The following is a 24,327-nucleotide window of genomic DNA, read 5'->3' as shown; positions in this document are numbered from 1 at the left end:
ATATAGTATTGTGGCACATGCCAATAGTGAAATTTTACTTCAGCCTTGACAATTTGGTTGTTTTGTATTTCTTTTTCTTGTCTGATCACAGCGACTAGGACTTCCAATACTATTATGAAGAAATGTGGTCAGAGTGAACAACCTTATTTTTTTCCTGATCTTAGAGTAAAAACTCTTAGTTTTTCACTATTGGGTATGATGTTAGCTGTGAATTTTTTATATATGGCCTTTATTATGTTGAGGTATGTTCCTTCTAAACCGTTTTTGAGAGTTTTTATTATGAATGGATGTTGTACTTTGTCTAATGCTTTTTTTTTTTTTGCATCTATTGAAATGATCATGAGAATGTCCTTTCTTTTATTAAGGTGATGCATCACACTAATGGATTTGTGAATATTTAAGTATCCTTGCTTCCTTGAAATAAATCCTACTTGATTACTAGGAGTGATTTTTTTAATGTATTATTGGGTTTGATTTACTAATATTTTGCTGAGGATTTTTGCATCTGAGTTTATCAGAGCTATTGGCCTATAGTTCTCTCTCTCTCCTTTTTTTTTTTTTCATAATGTCTTTATCTAATTTTGGTATCAGGGTAATAGTGGACTTAGGGAATGAATTTGGAGCTTCCTTCCTCTATTTTTTGGAACAGATTGAGAAGAACAGAAATTAACTTTTCTTTAAATGTTTGGTAGTATTCACCTGTTCATCCATCTGCTCCTAGCCTTCTGTATACTGGGAGTTTTTTGATAACTGATTGAACTTTTTTGCTAGTAATCAATCTGTTCAAATTTCCTAGTTTTCCCTTATTTGGTTTTGGAAGGTTATATGTTCCTAGGAATATATCTTTTTCTCTAGGTTGTCTAATGTGTTGATACATAGTTTTTAATAATATTCTTCTACAATCTTTTGTATTTCTGTGGGGTCTATTATTTCTTCTGTTCATTTCTGATTTTATTTATTTGATTTCTTGTTCTTCTTTTTTTATGTGTCTGCCTAAAGGTTTATCAATTTTGTTGATCTTTTCAGAGAACCAGCTGCTGGTTTCATTGATCTGTTCTATTTGGTTGTTTTGATTTTTTTGGGGGGGGTCTCTATTTCATTTATTTCTGTTCTCATCTTTATTATTTCCTTCATTCTGCTGGCTTTGGCCTTTGTTCTTCTTTTCTAGCTCCTTTAGGTATAAGGTTAAGTTGTTTATTTGCAAGTTTTCTTGCATCTTGAGGTAGACTTATATTGCTAAGAACTTTCCTTTTAGAACAGTTTTTGTTGCATCCCAAAAATTTTAGACCACTGTGTTTAAATTTTCTCTTGTCTCCATTTTTGAAATTACCTCTCTTACTTCTTGGCTGACTCATTCATTTTCTAGTAGCATGTTATTTAGCTTCCATGTATTTGTGCTCTTTCCAGATCCTGTCTTGTGATTGGTAACTAGTTTCATACTATTGTGGTCAAAAAAGATAGAAGATATGATAATCTTTTTAAATTTTATTGGGTCTTGTTTTGTGGCCTAAAACATGAACTATTTGGAGAATATTCCATGTGCACTTGAGAATAATGTGTATTCTGCTGTATTTCAATGGAATGTTCTGAATATATCTGTTAGGCCCATCTGGTCCAATGTGTTATTCAAAGCTACTCTTTTGTTGCTGATCCTGTCCAGATGATCTATCCATTGATGTAAGTGGCGTGCTAAAACGTTTCCTACTATTATTGCATTACTATCCATTTCTTCCCTTATGTCTGTTAATGGTTGCTTTTCTAAAAAATTTTATATTTTTTTCATTTTTTTATTAACATATAATGTATTATTAGCCCCAGAGGTACAGGTCTAATAGTTGCTTTATGTATTTAGGTGTTCCCAGGTTGGGTTCATAAATATTTACCATTGTTTCATCTTCTTGTTGGTTTGTTCTCTTTATCATTATGTAGTGTCCATTGTCTTTTGTTACAGTCTTTTTTTTGTAAGTCTATTTCCTCCATTATAAGTATTGTTACCCCTGCTTTCTTTTCACTTTCATTTGCATGGTAAATGTTTTTCTATCCCCTCACTTGCAATGTGTATTTAGGTCTGCAGTGAGTCTCCTGCAGACAGCATATGGATGGGTCTTGCTTTCTTATCCATTCAATCATTTTATATTTTTTGAATTGAGCATTTAGTCCATTTATATCCAAAGTAATTATTGATAGGTAGGTAATTACTGACATTTTGTTATTTGTTTCATGGGTTTTTTTTATAGTTCTTTTCTGTTCCTTTCTTCTCTTTCTCTCTTCCCTTGTGGTGATGGCTTATTTAGTGATATTCTTGGATTCTTTTTATTTTCTTCATATATATTATAGGTTTATTTTTATTTTATAGAGCGATGAGGGGGTGAAGGGGCAGAGGGAGAAAGAGAGAGAATCTTTTTTTTTTTTTAAAGATTTTATTTGTTGATTTGACAGACAGAGATCACAAGCAGACAGAGAGGCAGGCAGAGAGAGAGAAAGGGAAGCAGGCTCCCTGCTGAGCAGAGAGCCCGATGCAGGACTCGATCCCAGGACCCTGAGATCATGACCTGAGCCAAAGGCAGCGGTTTAACCCACTGAGCCCCTCAGGCACCCAAGAGAGAGAATCTTAAGCAGGCTCCACATCAGCTTAAGCCTAATGTGGGGCTCAATTTCACAACCCTGAGAATATGATCTAAGCTAGTTAGATGCTTAAATGACTGAGCCACCCAGGTGCCCTTATTTAGGTTTTTGATTTGTGGTTACCATTAGGTTCACTTGTAATATTTTATGCATATAGCAATCTATATGAAGTTGATGGTCACTGAAGTTTGATCTCTTTCTAGAAAAACTAATCATTTTCTCAATCCTCACCAATTTTATGTACATGATGTCATACTCTATATCCTTTTATTTTGTGAGTTCCTTGACTGATTTTTATAGCTATAATTGATTTTACTGCTTTTGTGCTTTAACCTTTGTACTGACTTGTAAGTGTTAATCTACTTTTTATTTACTTTATTATGTTTATGTTTGCCTGTGAAATTTTTTCCTTTCATAATTTTCTTACTCTTGATAATTGCCTTCTCTTTTCCTCAAAGAATTCCCTTTAATGTTGCTTGTGAGTCTGGCTCATTGGTGATGAACAACACCTGTTACTTTTGTTTGTCTGGGAAACTCAAGATGTCTCCTTCTATTCTGAATGATAGCCTTTGTGGGTATAATATTCTGCAGGTTTAGCATTTCAGTGCTTTGAATATATCATGCTACTCTCTTCTGGCTTAAAGAGTTTCTGAGGAAAAATCAGCTAATAGGCTTGTGGGGTTTCCCTTATATGTAACTATTTTCTTTTCTCTTGCTGCTTTTAAAATTTTGTCTTTAAGACTACTTGGGTAGTCTTGGGTTGATTTTTGGGGGGAATCTTTTTTTCTCCAGGATTTGGATTTCTGTTTCCTTCCCCAGATTTGGGGAGTTTTCAGCTATTATTTTTTCAAGTAAATTTTTTGCCCCCTTTTCTCTCGCTTGTCCTTCTGATAGCCCTATAATACAAATATTATGCTTGATGATGCCACTGAATTCCCTTAACCTATTCTCTTTTTTATTCTTTTTACCTCTTGCTATTCAGTTTGATTGTTTTCCATTACTCTGTTCCAGCCCACTGCTCCATTCTTCTGCCTCCTCTAACCTGCTAATGAGTCCCTCTAGTGTATTTTTTCAATTTCAGTTATTCAGTTCTTCATCTCTATTTGATTCTTTTTAATATTTTCTATCATTTTTTAACATCTCCCTGAGGTCCTCCACTCTCTTTTTCCAAATCCAGTAAGTATATTTATGACCATTACTTTATATTCTGTATCAGGCATATCACTTATCTTTCATTTAGCTCTTTTGTTGTGGTTTTGTCCTATGCTTTCACTTGGGACATTTTCTTCTGTCTCATTTTTTTAACTTTCTGTGTTTGTGTCTATGTATTAGAAAAGCCAGTTATGTCTCCTTATTTGGAAAGTAGTATCCTTATGAAAAAGAGGACCTGTGGTGCCCTGTAGTGCAATGCCCCTGCTCACCAGAGCCAGGGAATCCTGGTGTTTCCTGTATGGGTTGTGTGCACCTAATTGTTGTGGCTGAATCTAGTTTGCCTTCAGTCTAGTCATCTACAGTGACCCATTTTGCCTGTTGGTTGGACCCTATGCTGTTAGGGAGGCAGTTTGGGGTTGCCGTGGGTTTGTAGTTGGGCAGTGTCAGTAGTCAGACAGGATGACTGCCCTCAGCACATTTGCTGTCACTGCTGTCACACCAAGCCACAGAGCACTCTCCCCTCCTCATCTTTGAATGGCTTTCCTTGTTGGATAGGGCCTGCTCTCAAGCCAGATGCCTGCCCCCCGTCTGTCTGTTGGGACTGCAGTAGCATCAACCTGTAGGATTTTCTCCCTGCCTAATCCTCTGAGAGGATTTTATTGGTGGATGGAGCCAATAGACAGACTAGATGTCTGTCCCCACTCTGCCAGGGCTGCAGAGGCCCAAACTGCAGGACTTCTGTGTACTGCTTGGGCTGCTGACACGCAGATCAGCAGGACACTCTGCACTGCCAGGTATAAGGTCTGACTGCTGGGACTGTGAGTGCACTCCCCAGGGAAGGAGTGGCACTTTGGAGTGCCACCAATTCCTCCCATAGCTGTTTGCAGGATAAGATGAGGCAGAAGGACTTTGGTGGGACTTTTGCTGAGTGCAGCAGGTTGGCTTCATGAGATCTTCAGGAGAATGTGGGCATGGGAAATGTGGTGTTCGCAGAGTAGGCTGAATGCTCATACTGGTGTCTGCAGGTATCCAGGTATCTATGCTGGGGTGCAGGGGAAAGAAACATTTGTCTACTAGACATTTGTTCTGGGAGAAGTTGCTTAAAGATCCCTGCTTCCCAGCACACATTCTGAGATGAGTAAAAAAATATCCTCAGATATACCCTAGATACTTTCAAACTCCTGCTTCTATGCTTATCTCAGTGAGATTGTTATTCTGGTGCTTAAAGGACAGGGACTCAGTTTCTTGGTGCCCTCTCACTCTCAAAGAGCTAAGCCTACTGATTTTTAAACTTTTTTTTTTTTTGCCTCCTAATTTTTAAAGAACCGGGCGTTAAACCCTGCTGGTATAAAAGGTCATGTAATTAAGCCCCACTGGTTTTCAAAGCCAAATATTATGGGGCTTCATCTTCCCAGTGCAGGTCCACCTTGTCTAGGTTGCCTGTTGTGGGATCTGCTCCTCTCCCTTCTTGCTGCTTGTTGTGTCCCTCCCATTTGTGGTCTTGCCGGGAGTTTTGTTCCCAACCACATCTCTGCCTCTCCCACTCTTTTCAGTGAGGTCTCCCCTCTACCATTAACCATGGAAAGTCTATTCTACCAGTCTTTGGGGTTATTTTCTAGGTTAGTTGCACTGGGATGACTGTTATCTAGGTGTTTCTGTGGGATGAGGTGAACTCAGGACCCTTCTACTCTACCACCTTCCCTGAAGTCTGTTTGGTATTTTCATGAACACCGTGTTCATCCATGTTTATCCCATTTTCAGATAGCATCTTTATGACTCTTACTTTGAAATCTTTATCAGGTGATTACTTATATCCATTTCATTAAGTTCTTTCCTGAGGTTTTTTCTTGTTCTTTCATTTGGAACACTTTACTCTGTAGGATATTATTTCTAATGAAGCTTATCACTTATCCACCAAGGAGAATGCTGGAGCATCTAACTTTTCTTGTTCTCAGAGACAAATTAGAATAACTGAATTGTAGTGATTGCCTCTTGATGAGAGCCACAGAAAACTGCTAGGTAGATGGTGAACAGGTTGTACACTGATATTAATTCACTGTTATACTAATTTAGATGCATGATATGCTGGGGAAGAACATGATTTAATAGAAAATCTTTCCATTCGTAGCATTTTTCTCTAATTTTCACCTTCCTTGCAGCTGTTTTGGTCTTAGTCTGACACTGTAGGGAAATTCACTGTGAAGTGTGGAACAAGTGAGCATGTATCCTCTGTCCTCAAAAGTTGGCATGCAAGCTTGTGAACTTGGAAAGAGAACAAAGCTTTCTAATATGGTAAACCAAGAAAGTGTAGATTAAGAAGTCTGGTTTCCTCTTCTTCACATCAGCACATAACAGCTGTCAGATACCACTGAATAATCTACTCCTCCTGTTCCTGAAAGGTAGATAGTTATAATTAAGGCATTTCCCAAAGGAAGTATGTTTTAATTTTGAACAATGGCACAAATGAAGTGGTAATACAACAATGTAAGAGAAACTTTAAATGTATAGTATTTGCATTTATGATTCTTTTTTGTCCCGCTTAATTCCACTCTCTCCAGTGGTCCCTGAAACCTCACTAGCAGGCTCACATCCTGATAAACTCTAAAAGGAAGAAGAAAAACAATGTAAAAGGCAAGGTGGGTGTGGCAGCTAGAGAGGTCATGGTGAACAAAGAAGGAAAGGGCAGCTACCCAGCACAGGCAGATAAGGCATTAGGTTCAAGAGCTGAAAGGAAGTATACCAGACTGAAGAGTGCTCACAGGGTACCTGACACCAGACTGCAAGGAAAGAGCCCAGGCTTTAGGTCCTTGTTTAGCCCTCACTTCCAAATAAAGCAAGTTGCAAGACCAGTCCTAACATCCAGCAGCAGAAAGCTTCCTTCCTTCAGGAAAATCCAGTAAAGGCATCCTTCTGTGACTTCTTGCTAAAAGGGCCAGCTTTCTCCTGAAGTCCCTGCTGTTAGAGAAGACTTGTAAAGGCTGTGATGGCATTGTACAGAGGAAGAGGTCATTAGAATAAAAATGTGAGTCCATGTTCATCCAGATATCCTGCAGGAGTTAATTCCCCTCCCTGAGTGTTAAATTCTTCACCTGGAAAATGTGGTAGGCACAAAGGAAAGCAAAAGATTTGTTTCTAAAGGAATTATTTTCTCTGTTCCTTCTTTACTTCATTCTTCCAATTTAAAAACTTAGCTCTAAAATCACCTGCTTTCCATACTGTCTGAGTAACATGATAAAGTCATCTTTAGAAACATAAACACACTGGTTTCAATATGACACCCTCTAGGGTCTTGGCTGCCAGTCTGATCCAGGAATGCATAGTCAGCATCCTAATACCAGGCAGTGTCTTTGCCAGCATCCACTGTCCGTGTTCTATTTGATTCTCTCAGGAGATAATACTTTCCTTTCTAAAATGTACACTTTTTGCACCAAACAATTATGAGTATATGGCTAGGTCTTCAGATGACTCACTACCTGAACAATCAGCTTCTTATTATTTCTCCAAAACTGAATTAACTCATATAATTTTGTGTCAAGGCATCAGAACTCTTTGTTGCATAAAAAAAATAGAAGATATCACCCAACTCTGGCATAAAAGTTCTCCTGGAATATAATCAGCCTTTCAGCTAAACATGAAAGCCATTCAGTACTACCCATGTAGGAGTTAAATTCTTAAGTATTTATAATTTAGTATATTATAATCCAGAGCTCTGTTGGCAAGTTAACTTTGTTCCAGGCCTTACTGTTGTGGAGACTCCCAAATTTACTTCATGTTGGACACTGCCAAGAAAGTGTTCAAAGCACTTCATGCTTAAAGTCACCTTTGCCCTCTTTCATACCCACATGAGAGACCGAGCCCTATTTCACTCTTCTTTAAATTTTACTATTGTACTTATTAGTAATAAACCAAGGGAAATGGGATAACAAAGGGAAAAGTTCAGGCTAAGTAACTTCTTCTTTATGAATTAAAACACATATGCACACTTGAGTTACCCCCCCCCCATGTACAAATAGCTACATAATATAGTCCATAGAACACTGTGAGCCACTGATACCAGGAGCCAGGCAAAGGACCCCAGTTGTGTGAAGTCTCAGGCTGATCTGGTTCTAGATGACCAGCTTCTCCACGCTGAGTGTACTTGTGGTTTCATCCTCTTCATTTGACCCAAAATAGCCCGGGAGGTCCAGCATCCTCTGCTCTGCCTCGGTAAGGCCGAATGACGTATTGTCATAGAAGGCGAACTCAGGCTGGGCTGGGAAGCTCTGACACTTGTCTTTCCTACACTGAGAAGGGCTCAGAGGGCTCACCCTCTGGTTGCTCTCTTTGGGGGCCGTGGGAGAAGGCTGCTTCCTCGAGACACTCCTGTGACTGGGGGACGGGCCCCTCCGGGCTCTGTGCGGCTCCGTTCTCTCACCGCTGGCCGTCAATCCTGCCTGACAATCCCCCAGGTCTGGTTTCCTCGCGGGCTGCCCCAGGCTGTAGGATTTAGGGGGAGGACTTAATGGACTTCTGGTTGCACCTGCCCCGTGGAAATGGTCCGGTTTCTCAGGGGACGGGGCAGCTCCTCGACTCTGAGGCCGAGATCGCTCCTCCGCCTGGTCCCAGGTCCGCGTCCTGGAACCGTAGGCCGGGGCCTGCCGGGGGGTCAGGGTGGACATGCTCCGCTCCCGGAACGGCCGGGCCTGTCTGGCTTCGTGGAAGCTCGCGGTCCTCCTGAAGTGGGAGCCCCTGGGGTGGCTCCTCTCGGGCAGCGCCCCTCTGCCGCCCGCGTGCCTCAAGGCCGACTTGCGGATCACGGTCTGGCTGGGGCTGACCGCGCAGCTGGCGGCACAGACCCGGAGGTCCAGCCTGGAGGGGGGCCTGGCCGCCGCCTGCTGCTCCACAAATGGGGATTTGAGCCGGAACTTGTTGGCCGCGGTCTCTTCAGGGCCCTCCAGGTCCAAAGGGGGGGCGGTGGCCCGCGTCGATGGCCGTGTCGGTCAGGGGACTCTGAGACACGTGGTACACCTTGGTGGTTTCCGTCAGGCCCTTCTTCTTCATCTCCTTGAGCTGCTGCTGGGCGAGGCGGTAGCTGAACAGCGGCGGGATGATCTTCTGCGCGTTGGACTGCACGCTCTCACTGCCCGAGGCGTCGTCCTCCGCGGACAGCGGCCCGCCGCGCCTGTAGGTCAGGGGGATGCCCGCGTCCCCGGGGCCCCCCGCCGGCCCGTCGCCCGCGTCCGAGAAGCTCCCGCGCTGCTCGCTCAGCTCGCAGATGTTCTCCTCGTCCGAGTTCTTCCGGAAGCTGGGGGAGTGGATGGAGCTGTGGCGAGCCGGGGTGCTGCATTTGGGGGCGCGGCCGAACTTCCGCCGCAGCGTGATGAGCACCGTGGCGACGATGATGAACGAGCACAGGGAAATGCCCGTGACCCTCACGACGTTGTTGGGACTTCCCGGGGCCCTGGGGCTGAAGAGGAGACGCGCTGGATGGCTGGAGAGCTACCAGGAAAGAAAGAACAGATGGGTATTCTCTAGTAGGGCTCCACTGCGTGGTTTTATGGCTGGGAGAGGCTGGCTCTGATGCTCTGGCAGTTCTAGAAAGAATAAACAGGGACCGGGATTTCTGGCCTTATGCAGGCGTCCCTGCTGGCAGCTTAAAGCAGACCAGAACACAGGACCCACAGAGAGGAGGTGAGCAGTTAAACCACGATCGGGGACGGGGTGGGGGGACCCCTGGGCTCGCCAGCTCCTGCTGACAACGTGTCCCAAATGTTCCACCAAGCAGCAGCATAAGGAAAGTTTCCTGGTAAAATCAAGGTTTTCGCCTAAGATAAGGTAAACCTGGATAGCTTTAGTTCAATGTACTTTGAGATGCACAGCGGGAAATTCTACCAAGTATAAAACTTGACATGCAAAGTAATTCAGATAGATTGTACCTAAATTTTATATCTTGGGAAATTAATAGGTGAAAATCAGTCTTTAGGTAATGTAATGCAACTCACATTTAATAACCAGGAACTGTATTTCCTGAGGGTTGAAGCATCAGTTTCCCAGTCTGTTTCCAGCTGTCCAGTCCACTTGCTTCCTTCTATGGGACCGTTGATTTGTTTTTTTTCTTCCCTGCTTTCTCCAACTGGCTTGTCCAGGGTCATCAAAATGTCTCATTAAGCCTCAAGATGCCACCCGGGATCCAGCCTGTCCTGCCACTGAAACACCTGGGAACCTGAGACCAGCTGATGCTACCACCCTCTCCTCTTTCCTCCTTGTCACTGTCCACCTTGCGAGCCCTTCCAGTCACCTGCCTGCACAGTTTTACCAGCACCAGTTCTCTGTGTCATGTCCATGACCATGACCTCCCCATTGCCTACCCTCTTGGGTGGAAGCTGTGACACATACTTTGTTTCTAAGCAAACAGGACCAGCAGCAGGGACAGTTCCTCACTCTCCCCAGTCCTGATTGCCATTTTCAACTAACTCTTTCACCTCCACATAAAAACTCTTTTAATTAATCACTCTTAATTTTAATTAATTCTTTAAAAATCTATCTACCTGTCTATATATACTGACTGCATCTCCATGACTTACTTATTTTGTAACTTTAAGTTTGTCCTTCCTAATCTCCTTTATTTTGCCCATCCAACCCACCTACTTCGTTCAGGCAACCACCAGTTTTTTCTCTGTGTTTAAGAGTCTGTTTCTTATTTGTTTTGCTCTGTTTTTAGATTTCACAAATCAATGAAATTATATGGTATTTGTCTTTCTCTTTCTGACTTACTTCACTTCGCATAATACCCTCTAGGTCCATCTATGATGTTGCATATGACAAGGTCTCATCCTTTCTATGGCTGGGCAATATTCCATTGTCTGTTTACACCATCTCTTCTTTATCCATTCAGCTATTGATGGGCACTTGGGTTGCTTCCATATCTTGGCTATTGTACATGATGCTGCAATAAGCGTAGGGGTGCATATATCTTTTAGGATTAGTGTTTTCATTTTGGAATAAACACCCAGTTGCAGATTACTAGATCATATGGTATTTCCATTTTTAACTTTCTGAAGAACTTCCATACTATTTTCTGCAGTGTTTGCACCAATTTACATTCCCACCAACAGTGCGCAAGGGTTCTCCTTTCTCTACATCCTCACCAACACTTATAATTTCCTGCCTTTTTCATACTAGACATTCTGACTACTGTGAGGTTGATATCTCATCGCCATTTTTATTTGCACTTCCCTGATGATTAGTGATGCTGAACACCTTTGCATCGGCCTGTTGGCCATCCCTATGTCTTCTCTGGAAAACCGTCTATTCATATCCTCCACCCATTTTTAATTGGATTGCTTGTGTGGTGTTAAGTTGGAAAAGCTCTTTATATTTTTTGGATATTAACCCCTTACTGGACATATCATTTGCAAGTATCTTCTTCCAATCAGTAGGTTGCCGTTTTGTGTTGTTGGCGGTTTCCTCTGCTATGCAAAAACTTTTTATTTGGGTGCAGTCCCAATTGTTTATTTTTACATTTGTTTCCCTTGCCTGAGGAAAAATATATCCATAAATATGTCACTAAGGGTAATATCCAAGGTGTCTTCTACTCTTTTGATACCCGTGCCATCTACTCAAACCATCCACCTACTCCCCTCTCAAAACTATCATCTCCCAACCTCATGGCAGCCATCAGTCTCTAGCACCCGGGTCTCAGTCTTCCTCATCATCCCCTAGCCAGGCCTACCTGTCCATCCAACATATCATACCTTCCCATTGTCTGCAACTGCTTCTCTTCCAAAATCTTAAACTTCATAGCTCACTTTTGAGCAGTATTCTCCTCTCTCACTTACTCATCCTTCTCACACTCACCCCACACTCACGATCCATCACACAAACCATTCTCCTGCCAATAAGCTCAACTGTCTGACCTCTAGTACTGAGACATACCCCTTTCCCTGCTCTACACCAAAAGTCCATCCCTAGATTAACAAGACATGTGAATTATTAGCTGCTGCACCCAGGCCCTGAGACCTGGTGGAGAAAATAATACACCCATGCAGGCCAGGACCTCTATATACTGACAGCCCCCTAACCTGACCACCTGCAAATCTTTAAATGGTTTCCTAAGCAACTCGCTTCCATCCCCTACATGTTTCACCACTTCCCCAAGCACTCTACCTACCCTCTTCCTCAGAATTCCACTGGATCACAAAAACAAACAAACAAACAAACAAAAAACAAAAAACAAAAAACAAAAAAAACAGAAGCTATCAGGCAAGCGTACCCCTCTCCCAGCTCCTCCTCCTCCTGCTGTCTTCTCCCCAATAAACTTAGGATCAGCCACACTTCTATTCACTTCTTTCCCTATGGAATTAGTGGGAGAAGTATCTTCCTACAAAGGCAAGTCTACCAAGTGCTCTCTAGGTCACCCTTCTCCGGGGGATCAATGCTCTGTACCAATGATCTCCAGCTTCACCTCTATGCAGCTCCAGAGAAACATGTTCAAGCTCTTCTTACTTTAAAAATAACTTTCTAGAACTCTCATATCTTGTTCCTGGTCTTCCTAGCCAAGCTTACAGAAAAAGGAGTCTGCATTTGCTGACTTACTGCTTCCACATCACCTCTGATTCCTGCAAACTGCCTCCAGGATTCCAGTGAAATGGCTTCTGCCAATGTCAGTAATCACATAATAGCTAAATTCAAAGAAGTTTGGTCTGGACATTCCTTGACCTCTGCAGTATAGGCTACTGCCCAACACTTTCTCTGACCTTTTCTCTTCTTGGTTTCAATGATAGTACTCCTTCAGAGAGAAGAAGAGGAATTTTGGAGGAAGGAGATCTAGATCTCAACCTGGGTCCATTAGCTCTGCTCTCTCCACTGACGTCCTACCAACACCTTCACCTCCACATGCCCAAGACTCATCAATTTTCCCCCAGAATCTGTGCCTCATCCAATATATCCAATCTCAAGGAAATGGCACAAGTGTCCATGCAGTTGCCAGTACTAGAATCCTGGTTTTCACCTGTAATTCTTCCCTCTTCATCACTCAACATATCCAGAGTCTTTGAGTCCTTGTCTCCTCTGCATCCCTACGGCCATTCATTTTTCACCTGGGTTGCTGAAAGACTTAATGGCTTTGCTGCTGCCACCCCTAGCCCTTCCGATGTATTCTCCACACTACCCCTGAGAGACATCCCTCTGAAATACAGGCCAAACCTTCAAGGCCCCTCAGGATCTGACTCCTGCCACCTTCAGGAGTTCATTTCTTACCACTACCTCCTGGCGCACTATGCTCTAGACACATTAATTTCAGTTCTCTGGGTCTCTTAATGTGCCATCTTCTTCTGTGCTTTTATCCATGGTTCCCTTTGCTGAAGTTCCCTTTCTCACTTAGCTCACCTAGGTGGCACCTATTCTGCTTTCACACTTAAGCTCAAATATCACCACCTCCAAGAAAGGAGGTGTTTCAAGCATGAATTTTCACCCCTGCAAGTTTCCCGAGCAAGCTGTGGATACCTTTCTCACTGCAGGCTCTACATTGTGCTGTATATTATGCCTTTTTACATGCCTGCTGAGCAACTATGTCATAAGCACCTTCCAGACAGGAACATGTCTTATCTAGATATTCCTAGCCCCAGTCGCAATAACTTATACACAGTTGGTATCCGATAGATGTTAGGTTAACTCATTGAAAAAGGGAATGACAAAATGGTCAATATCCCACCGGATGGAATGTGGGTGTAATGGCGATGGATTCTCCCACTCCTGTTTGAATAAGATGGTCAAACTAACATAAAACTCGATGCAGACATTCTTTCAAAGACAAACAAAACTCCCAACTTGCAACCAAGTGAATACCATTGGATGGTGAAAGATTTGTTTCCTGACTTGTCACTTCTTCCATGTGCAGTGGTGGCTTATGTCCATGGGAAGCAGCAATGTACCTGTGCATGGTGGACCTCTTTACTCAGCTGTTAGCCTTCACTGTGGCTGGCTCCTCAAAAACATGGCTGGAGAAAAGACTGAGAGCTGCTGACCTTAGCCCTCTGCTTCATCGACTCCCTCCTTCACCTGAAGTAAAGGAGATTTATTGATGCTAAGAAGCCTGAGAACAGATTTTAACATTTCCAAAGACTGTGAAATATATTAAATAGGGAGAAGAACACTTGGAAGAAATGATCATTTTTATCCACGTAAACATAACTCTAAGGACCACTTACATTAGAAGTAGGCATGCCTATAGCACTTAACATTTTGCTAATTTATAATATATAACTTTCTAGTTCCCATTGAGTATTAAAGAATTAGGACATCAGAACATGAAATAATTTCACATACCCTCAAAAATTATTATTAATTCTGGGGTGTGGATGCTTCCAGAAAATTAAACTGGCCTGTTTAGAAAGGCAAGATATTTAAGATAGGTAGCTTAGTATGGGTCAGATCTAGTCCTCTGCTTTCTAGCTTGTTGATATTGGACAGGTCAGTTACCCTCTCTATGCGACAGTGTCCCAAATAAGTGAGATAATGTATTTAAAGTGTTAGCACATAGCAGATGGTCAATAAAAGGTTGATATTGTTGTCATTTCTAAAGATACAGTAGAAGTCAGGGACAATTGACCAAATTCAATTGCATTGCATTCATTCATTCATTCATTATAGAACTCTAGATGGAATATCTTTTTTAAAAGATTTTATTTATTTTTCAGAGAGAGAGAGCTCAAATTGGGGCAGGGGATACAGAGGGAGAAGCAAACTCCCTGCTGACCAGGGAGCCCAATGTGGGACTTGATCTCAGGACCCTGAGATCAGAAGTGGAGCTGAAGGCAGACGGGTAACCAACTGAGCCACCCAGGTGCCCTAGATGGAATACCTTAACACAACATGACATCCCAGAATTGAGAGGAATGGGTGTATGTGAAGGTAGTTATACCCAAGAAAGGAGCTGTGAAAGTGAGGGAGACTTCTGAACGAAGAGTAGATGGAGAAAAGAGCCTTAGAAAATAATATGACATATAACCAGAGGAAAAAGAGATTCAGGGTGTGGTCAAGGGATTATGAAAGAAGCAGAACAGACTGAGGGCTAGCAGAAGAGCCCGAGTCTGATGAAAAACAGAAGAAGGAACACCCTCAGGATGCTGGAATGAAGGGAACAAGGCCTACAGCACTGGCTGGAAAAATGAGCTAGAAAGAATGCACTTCCTAGGCCACAGGCAGGGACACTGGCCAAGATGTTGCTGCCAGGTAGTTTTGGCTAAAAGATGCTCTGAGATCCAAACACAAAACAACATCTGACTCCTCCAGACCCCAACGGACAAGGAACTAGGGACGGTTTTCTAACCTCGAATTGGAGAGCGGAAGAAGTGACAGAGGACTTTATCTAAGGGTCAGGAACAGAGCAAAGGCCAGCAAATTAACTGCGGGGACTGGCTATCGATCAGTTGGTGAGATGGTATGTGGGAAGAGCAAGGATCCTTATTACTGTGACCTGTAGCAGATGAATGGAATTCAACTCCATAAGCTGAAGCAAACCAAACGAAGCCATGTCAGCATCACATCTATAAACCATTTACATCAAATACTCACGGAGCACCTACTGAGTGCCTTCAAGATGTTGAAAGGATGAAGGAAAGGCCACTTTCTAGGTGATGACAAGAAGAAATCTCCGCACCTTCTCCTCCCTAGGTAGGGGTAGTAAACATAGGGCCTTCAGAAGATAAGATGGCGTGACTTGCCCCATTTTGACAAATAACGGTCTACGTAGTCCCCTCAGGCTTCTCTGAGATGATATGTTCTTCTGCAATTTTGGTGGGGAGAAGTAAAGGAAGGATAAATAAGAAAACAAAAAGAAAACAAAAAATATCTTAGGAAGAAATGATCATCCCCCTGCTCATATTTTTTTTTTTAATTTTTTATTTTTTATAAACATATATTTTTATCCCCAGGGGTACAGGTCTGTGAATCACCAGGTTTACACACTTCACAGCACTCACCAAAGCACATACCCTCCCCAATGTCCATAATCCCACCCCCTTCTCCCAAACCCCCTCCCCCCAGCAACCCTCAGTTTGTTTTGTGAGATTAAGAGTCACTTTTGGTTTGTCTCCCTCCCAATCCCATCTTGTTTCATTGATTCTTCTCCTACGCACTTAAGCCCCCATGTTGCATCACCACTTCCTCATATCAGGGAGATCATATGATAGTTGTCTTTCTCTGCTTGACTTATTTCGCTAAGCATGATACGCTCTAGTTCCATCCATGTTGTCACAAATGGCAAGATTTCATTTCTTTTGATGGCTGCCTAGTATTCCATTGTGTATATATACCACATCTTCTTGATCCATTCATCTGTTGATGGACATCTAGGTTTGGCTATTGTGGACATTGCTGCTATAAACATTCGGGTGCACGTGCCCCTTTGGATCACTATGTTTGTATCTTTAGGGTAAATACCCAGTAGTGCAATTGCTGGGTCATAGGGCAGTTCTATGAGGGCGCACTGAGGAGTGGGGCCCTGGGCTCTCGGCTACTCCGGGGCCGGCCGGAGACCAGGAGGCCGCCATTTGTATTCCCCGTCCTCTGGAACTCTATGGAAAGTGCTCAGGGAACAAAAGCTCCTGAAAGCAAACCAGAGGGGATTACTCACCCCGGCCCCTGATAAGGGCAGTGCAATTCGGCCTGGGGCAAAGACACTTGAGAATCACTACACCAGGCCCCTCCCCCAGAAGATCAACAAGAAATTCAGCCCAGACCAAGTTCACCTACCAAGGAGTGCGGTTTCAATACCAAGGAGAGCAGCAGAATTCCAGAGGAGGAGAAAGCAAAGCACGGATCTCATGGCTTTTTCCCTGTGATTTTTTTTTAGTCTTGCAGTTAATTTGATTTTTTTCTTTTTCACTTTTAGTTTTTTTTTTTTCTCGCCTTCTGGTTAAATTTTTTTTAACTTTTACCTTTTTCTTTTTTAACGTTTTTTAACTAGTTTATCTAATATATATATTTTTTTCTTTTTTATATTTTTCTTATTTGTTTTCTTTTTCTTAATTCTTTTCTTTTATTTTTTTTTCTTTTTTCTTTTTTTTTTCTTTCTTCCTTGTTGAACCTCTTTTTATCCCCTTTCTCCCCACTCACAATTTAGATCTCTTCTAATTTGGTTAAAGCATATTTTCCTGGGGTTGTTGCCACCCTTTTAGTATTTTACTTGCTCCTTCATATACTCTTATCTGGACAAAATGACAAGACGGAAAAATTCAACACAAAAAAAAGAACAAGAGGCAGTACCGAAGGCTAGGGACCTAATCAATACAGACATTGATAATATGTCAGATCTAGAGTTCAGAATGACCCTGCTCGTATTTTTAAAAATGTTTTCAGATGTCTGAATCTTTAATTTAGAGAATTTGCCTCTCATTGCCTTATCTTCCACATTGGTCAATCCCCTGTCATCTCACTGACGAGATACTCCCAGTCAGAGACACACTAATGAACACAGTCTTAGTAAAGTCAGCAGTACTAAGAGAGTGTCAGTGAATTCAGGTTGCTGATTTTCAGGCGGGCATAGATTCAACAGTCCCTCTGGGGAAAGATTCCCAAAGAAAGAAGGTACCTACCAGCACACTCCTCCAGGGAACACAGGGAGTTCTCCGAGGACATTCCAGGGCACCCAGGTCTGGAGGGGAAGGAAGACAGGCACACGCAGCGTCGCTCTCTGACACCATCCCCACACGTGGTACTACATTGGCTCCACGGCTGCCACAGTCCCCAAGTTTCTGCAAGGACATTAGCCATGCTTTTAATGCTAGTTCACTTGAGAATCAGAATTTAACTGCACTCAAATGAAGCAGCAAACTTAAATCTCAGGCCTTGAAGTCAGTAAATAAAAATATGCCCAAAGATGTGGAAAGCTGTAAAGAGTGTTTAATAAGCCTTAAAACAAAACAAAGCTGTATAATTTACAAAATGTTAACCTTTTTGGAACCTATCCTAGAGTAAAGCTCACAGGGCAACCAAATGGCCTGAAATGTTAGGAAAGTCAGGCTCCTCTAAGGAAAGACAGGATGCAAACCCAGCTTCTTTGGGTGGACACCAGGCCTCATACAAGCTGGTGAGAAGTCATCTAAAAATATAATGAACTGCTAGAAGCCTGGTGTGGGCTAGCATGAGAAACAAAAGCCCTGGGAGCCACAAACCCAATGGGAATTTGTATCCACTTGCAGGCTCTTCTTCATGGATCTCACCAAATGCTCACAAGAAGGACTGAGGGTAGGTGCAAGACCAGAGAAAGCCTCTCTTGTGGTGGAGGTCTGAGGCTGGAAGGAGTGGCACTGTGGAAAACACACAAACCTTACCTGGATCCTTCTCCCCATCTGCTCTCCCAGCAAGAGCCTCCACCACTGGGAACAAAGCAGAAGCCCCGTCATTCTGAGAGCACCAGTTGAGATAGAGTACTTCTAAGGAATGGAAAAAGAAGGAAATCCTTCACCCCTGGAAGGAGCAAAAAAATATACTGGGGCCAGACTTTTAGAGAGCTTCTATCACTGGAGAGGGGCAAGATCATCAAGAAGGCCCCATCTCTGAGACTCAGGGGCACAGCATTTGTCTAAGATGAACTAATGAACTGGAACAAGAAAAAGCTCTCTAGCTCCCATCACCCAACCCCTAGCCTGCAGCATGCTAGTAATTTCCAAGTATCAATAACAACAACCTACTGCTAGGGCAAGGGCAAGAGTGACAGGTGAAAACCTCTCTTATGTGCAGGCTCAAGCCTAAACTGAGGGTCCAACAGAAGCATGGAGGAAAATCCTCTGGTAAGCCAACTCCTACTCTGACTGCAAAGCAACATTAGAAAATTCTAAACTCTGTCATTCCTCAAGGATGGCCATAGCAACAGCAAAACCCCAACACAGCTTAATTCCTTAGTACATTGACCCAATCCCCACACTAAATGCCTAGCTAAAACAGGTGTATGCCCATTTCCTCACACAAATACTATTTATTGGTGTCTACAGTTCTAAATTAAAATGTCCAATTTCAACCAAAAATTATGAGACAAAGAAGCAAGAAAAAAAAGCTATCAAGAGATAAAGTAATCAAGAAACCTGGCTCTAATGTGACCCAGACATTGGAACTATCAGAGAGAGAAGTTCTGATAGCTATGATTAATATTAAAGACTTTAGTGGAAAAGGTTGGCAAGATGAACAGATGAAAAATTTCACTAGAGGGGCGCCTGGGTGGCTCAGTGGGTTAAAGCCTCAGCCTTCGGCTCAGGTCATGATCCCAGGGTCCTGGGATCGAGCCCCACATCGGGCTCTCTGCTCAGCAGAGAGCCTGCTTCCTTCTATCTCTCTCTCTCTGCCTGCTTCTCTGCCTACTTGTGATCTCTGTCTGTCAAATAAATAAATAAAATCTTTAAAAAAAATTTCACTAGAGATTTGTAAATTGAGAAGAGGAAATGGAATGCTGGAAGTGAAAAACATGGTAACAAGGATGAAGAATGCTTTCTCAGAGAATGCTCATCAGTAGACTCAATGCAGCTGAGGAAATAAAGAGTAAATTTGAATATAGATCCGTAGAAATCACTCAGCAGAGACACAAAGCTCAAAAAGAAAGAGTGAATAGAAAAGAATACCCAAGAGCTGAAGGGCAATATCAAAGAGGCTATCATCCATGTCATTAGAATCCCAGAAGAAAAAAAGAGAATCAAATAATGACCAAGAATTCTCCTAAATTAATGAAAGATAGTAAGTTAAATCAAGATGCTCAGAAAACATCGGGTAGGATAAAAAAAAAACAAATAAACAAAAAATTAATCATACTATATTTAAATAGTTAAAAACCAAACCCAGAAAACTTTGAGGGCTGTGGCAGGGAAGGAAGGTGGAAGGTGGAAATACATTGCATGCAAAAGAATAAAGATTAGAAATAGGCTTCTTCTCATGCAAGCCAAGGATGATGGAGTAATAACTCTAAAGTAATGAAAGAAAATAATGACCAAACCAGAATTCTATATCTAGTGAAAGTATCTTCCAAAAATTAAGGAGAAATTGACTTTTTAGAGAAACAAAAATGAATAAAATTAATTACTGGAGATGTTCACCAGAAGAAATGTTAAAAGAAAATCCTTCAGGCAGAAGGAAGATGATACCAGAATAAAAACCCTGCATCTGTACAAAGAACTGAAAAGTGCTGGAAATGGCATTTATGAAGGTAAAGGTAAAATTCATTTTTTTCTTATTTTTAAATGCTCTAAAATAGAATTGCTAAAGAAAACTAGTATTATGTGTTCACAGCATATATATAGTGAAATTTATGAGAACAATCACACAAATAATGGGATTAATGAGTTAGAAATATACTGTTAATAAGGTCTTTATATGACATGTGAAGCAAAATATTATTGCTTAGATAGATCAAGAAAAGGTAGATTATTCAAAGGCTGATCAAGAAAAGTCAAAGATATATACTGCAAACTCTAGGACAACCACCTAAAAATATTTTAAGGTATAAGCCACTAAAAAATATATAAGGTATAAACCTTAAAATTGAATATTCAATTAATACTTTAAACTTCCTCATGATAACTACTGATGTGTCTCTGCATTTTCAGTCTAATACGTGCGCCATCTTCTGGTCATTTTCTGTCAACCGAATTCTTTCCCCATGGTGATATTTTCCTATTTCTTTGTGAAAGTCTAGTAATTCCTTCCTTCCTTCCTTCCTTCCTTCCTTCCTTCCTTCCTTTCTTTCTCTCAAGATTTTACTTTTAAGTAATCTTTTTACCCAATGTAGGGCTCGAGCTCACAACCCTAACATCCAGAGCTGCATGCTCTTCTGACAGCTAACCAGGCATGCCAAGTCTAGCAATTTCTGACTGTACATGAGATATTGTTATGTATTCAAAACAGAAGTATTTTATTTTGCTGAAGAGTAGTTTTTGTTTTTTCAAGCCCGTTCAACTCTCCCAAACTAAAAAATCTTAAAAATATCTATATGTATCTATATACATCTATCTATACATATCATCCAGTGAGAGTCTTCAACTACAAGGAAGTTATCTGCAGAGCAGTATTTGGTCTTCAGCACAGCCATGTCTCAGTGCCTCGACAAGGGATCCAGCCTGAGGACACACACACACACACACACACACACGCACGCACACGCACATGCACACGCACAAAGGGCTTTGTAGTATATCTAGAAATCTGTAATTGCAATACCTCCATCTTTGTTGTTCTTTCTCGAGATTGCTTTGGTTACTCAAGAACACTTGTGCTTCCGTACAAATTTTAGGATTATTTGTCTAGTTCTTTGAAAAATGCTGGTGGTATTTTGGTAAGGATTGCATTGAATCCATTGATTTGCTTTGGTAACATGGACATTTTAACAGTTTTTTCTTCCAATTCATAATCATGGTACAATGTTCCATTTGTGCTGTCTTCAATCTCTTTCTCATTGCTGTATAAGTTGCAGAGAACAGGTCTTTTACCTCCTTGGTTAAGTTTATTCCTAAGTCTTCTATTCTTTTTGTTGCAATTAAGCAGAATATTTATCAAGTGCCTCCATTGGGTTTGAGGTTCTCCATTTTTGCATGGGTGTACAAGGTGGTCCTGGACCTTCTGGTGAAGGGTCTGCTGCTTGGTCATCCCCATTTTCACCACCGACACCATCCCTGCCAGGTTAGATTTCCTTACCAACTTGTTATTTGCTGACTCAACTATTTTAAGCATAGAAAACCCACAACACTGGCCCTGGTAAAGTATAGAGTGCACCATGGTCTGAGCCCCTCTCCTGCAGGGCCTTTTGGGACATCTATGAAAGAATACAGAACTATTTCTATTTTTCAGTCAAGGAGAATGAGATGATCAGAGGTCTATGCTTTGAGCAAGTGGAGAAATACTCCTCTAAGTTATTCATAGCTTCTGGGATACCTGATGGGTATCTGAGGAGCTGCTAGGTCTCAGTGGCTGGTGCTGGTGTTCCGAATCGTCATCACCCACTTAACGGGGGCCTACACAGTGTCGTTTGTGGTAAATTACATGGGAGTCAGTTACCTCCATAGATGAGCGGAGGGAAATGTAGTTAGTATTTGAGCATGCACTAGCCTCCTACCTTCTCGCTGTTGGAAATGTAACTGTTACAGATATGCAACAAGTCCTTGTACTAGCAGCTTGTGATGTCGGAACTGTTGAAGATGATTGAGTTAAACTATGGAAAGGTTCCAGTTAAAATTGCAGTGCTCTGAATGAAGTGGTTTATTCACTTTATCTGTGTCTTGGTCACCTAAATTTTGTACCCTCTTTAAAAATGCTGACATTCACCTCTTCTTTTGGAATAATTATTTTTATATAATTAGGGTCCTATTTTATTCCTAGAAGTACCTGAGAGAGAATAACTATAATTGTAGTACAGATATACTTGCAATTGCTTAAAAGAAGAGCTCACAGTTTTCAGGCTCCTTGAACATGTTTATCTGCCAGTAATTTGTGGGAGTTATTCAAAACAGCCCCTCTCCTGTCTCTACTTTGCACAATTCAGACAGAGTAACTATGTAACGTCAGTTATGAAATCGCACAAAATTACATAAAATATTTATGTAAGCCTTCTCTTCCATTTTTTTAAAAGATTTTATTTATTTATTTGACAGAGATCACAAGTAGGCAGAGAGGCAGGCAGAGAGAGAGGAGAAAGCAGGCTCCCTGCTGAGCAAAGAGCCCAATGTGGGGCTTGATCCCAGGACCCTGGGATCATGACCTGAGCCGAAGACAGAGGCTTTAACCCACTGAGCCACCCAGGTGCCCCTTCTCTTCCATTTTTTAAAAAAAGGTCTTGAGGTGGGGGCAGGAGCAGAGGGGGAAGAATAAGCAGACCCCATGCGGAGCACTGAGCCCAACGCGGGGCTCAGTCTCACAACCCAAAGACAGGACCTGAGCCCAAATCAAGAGTCTGATACTTGACTGACTGAGCCATCCAGGGGCCCCGCCTTCTCTTCAATTTTGATGACACTTTAAAAACCTAATCCAGGGGTCCCTGAGTGGCTCAGTGGGTTAAGCCTCTGCTTTTGGCTCAGGTCATGGTCTCAGGGTCCTGGGATCAAGTCCTGCATCCGGTTCTCTGCTCAGCGGGGAACCTGCTTTTCCCTCTTTCTCTCTGCCTGCCTCTCTGCCTACTTGTAATCTCTCTCTGTCAAATAAATAAATACAATCTCTTATACATACATACATACATACATACATACATACATACCTAATCCAATAGTTAGGTTTTCTGACACAAACAGTGGACATCTGAGATGCAGGGATCTCTGAGGCCCAGGAAAGGTAGAAGCATTAACGAGTGGCATTTTTCAAATGCTGACCTAGGCCAGGGTCCGGTGTTAAGACAGGGTGGCGTGGCTAGAGTTCATTCTTTTCCTTACCTTCAGACTTTTTTATTGAGGTCCTCTACAGCAATTTAGATTTTTCTGTTTTCTAAACTCTTACAATATAAAAGTGTAAAAATACATGATTGATGCTAAGCACGGTAGGATTCAGTGCATTCTCCCTTCGAATACGAACAATTAGTTGGTAGAATCCAGATGAAGATTTTCCGTGTGGTCCAATTTTAGCTCTTTAGGGATTAGCCAGACTCTCTGTCATCTTTCTCTGTTGCCTCTTTCCCTGTTTTTCTGATAGTCATCTGTGCTGCGGGGATTAGGCAGAGAGGGGTGAGTCCCTCCTGCCGGACTTCTCCTCCCTCCCTTGCTATGACTGCAAGCAACAAAGGGACTGTTCTTCATGAGCCTTTCCCGCAGCAGCTGTTATCTTCAGCCTTCTCGTCCATTTTTATGTAATCCTCGTGCAAACTGGATGGGGAGCCAAGGCTCCGAAGTTACTATCGCTGGTCCAGACTCTCACAGCAGAGCCGGCCTTCGGGACCAAGTCCATCTGACCCCATTGCTGACCCCTCCACACACACGCCACCCCCGTGCGCCCTGCGGTCTTGACTGTTGAACACGTGTCTGTCTCTCCCACCGAGGGTGGGTTCCTTCAGAGCTGGAGCTGGGTGCCGGGCACAGTGGGGACCCTTTGTTGTTAACTGAACTGGGCTTGGAGGTTTCATTGCCGGTGAGGGGTGGGAAGAGAGGTTGGAGTGAAAGCCCTGCGGTAGGGTACTTATCATTCTCTAAATTTCTGTAGGTGTTTGCGGCTGCATTCCAAACCAGAAGACGGGTGCTGGAGGAGACTTCTGTCCTGCTTTTAGGGGGCACAGCATGTGTACTGACCGGGCAGCCCTCTGACACCTTGAAAGTGAAGATGAAGATGTTCCCTGACCTGTACCGGGGCTTCACCGACTGCTGCCTGAAGACCTACTCCCAGGTGGGCTTCCGCGGCTTCTACAAGGGGACCAGCCCAGCGCTGATCGCCAACATCGCCGAGAGCTCGGTCCTCTTCATGTGCTACAGCTTCTGCCAACAGGTGGTGTGGAAAGTGGTTTGATTGGAGAAGCAGGCCAGGATGAGGTGAGTTGTGGGCACTAACACATTCTTCCTTTGTTTAGGAAAGACACCATTTTTGATAAACATAAACTTTTATGATACCTTATGGGAA

At 42.4% G+C, this 24,327-nt stretch overlaps 1 pseudogene; it reads right to left on the bottom strand.

The window, feature by feature from the left end:
* Positions 1 to 7,637: 7,637 nt before the first annotated feature.
* Positions 7,638 to 17,611, bottom strand: LOC123394242 (annotated as a pseudogene).
* Positions 17,612 to 24,327: the final 6,716 nt, after the last annotated feature.

The sequence above is a fragment of the Mustela putorius genome, unplaced genomic scaffold (genome assembly GCF_011764305.1).
Source record: "Mustela putorius furo isolate JIRA1106 unplaced genomic scaffold, ASM1176430v1.1 tig00002080_pilon_pilon_pilon, whole genome shotgun sequence".
Taxonomy (NCBI): domain Eukaryota; kingdom Metazoa; phylum Chordata; class Mammalia; order Carnivora; family Mustelidae; genus Mustela; species Mustela putorius.
The sequence above is the reverse complement of the archived record's forward strand: the minus strand, read 5'-3'. Positions and strand labels throughout refer to the sequence as shown.